Here is an 854-nt window from a genome sequence, read left to right as displayed (position 1 = left end):
GGGGGGGGGGGGGGGGGGGGGGGGGGCATGGCTGAGGGGAGGTGGGCAGGAGCCAGGAGAGAGCCTGAGCCGGGGCCATGTCCATTGGCAAACTCCTCTGCTTCTCTCTTCCCCTCAACGGCCTGTCCGCCGTGGGCCTGACCTGCCGGCCTCCAGAACCCTCCTTCCTCTCCATATTGTCTCTCTGGGCTTCTCTCGGCCTGTCTCTGTCTCCCACTCTCCGGTTCGGGGTCTCCGGCTTTCTCCTGGAGAGAGGCCACGGGAGCCACAGCTCTGAAGGCCGTGGCAGCGAGAGGGCTGCCCCTCGCGAGGAGAGCAGTCCTGCCCCCGGAATGAGGAGGCCCGAGAACTCTTCTCGGGAATTAATGAGACCACCAAGAACAAAAGAGGCGGCTGGCAGAGGCCAGCGAGGCGGGGCCCGGCTAAGCCGTCCCCGCAGAACCGCGAGCCGCAATAATAGAGTGAGGAAAAATGGAGTAGAGATCCCTGTGGTAAAAACTATTAGAGGAGGCGAATTATAAAACTATTAACCAGAATGTAACTCCCAATTAAAAGATGATTTAACACTGGAACCTGATGGATGAATTTTGATTAAATGGAGAACTATTAGGAGCCCAGGGATAAGGCTGCTCCTGCCAGTTCTAAAAGTTAAAAGGCAGTTTGATATAAAAATTTATAAATTAAGGTTAATTACTTTAAATAACATGGCTGGAAGCAATGAAAGGAAATGTGTCAGAATCTCCAGAGTTTGGGGCAAGATGGATACAGATGTCCGGGCTGGCCCCAGGGAGCCCAGAGGTCAGGACTGGGCCGGCTGGGGCCGGCAAGAGGGCAGGTGACGTCAGCACTCCCGC

Source organism: Ursus maritimus, unplaced genomic scaffold (genome assembly GCF_017311325.1).
Source record: "Ursus maritimus isolate PB19 unplaced genomic scaffold, ASM1731132v1 scaffold_24, whole genome shotgun sequence".
Classification (NCBI taxonomy): Eukaryota; Metazoa; Chordata; class Mammalia; order Carnivora; family Ursidae; genus Ursus; species Ursus maritimus.
Note: the sequence above shows the minus strand (reverse complement) of the source record.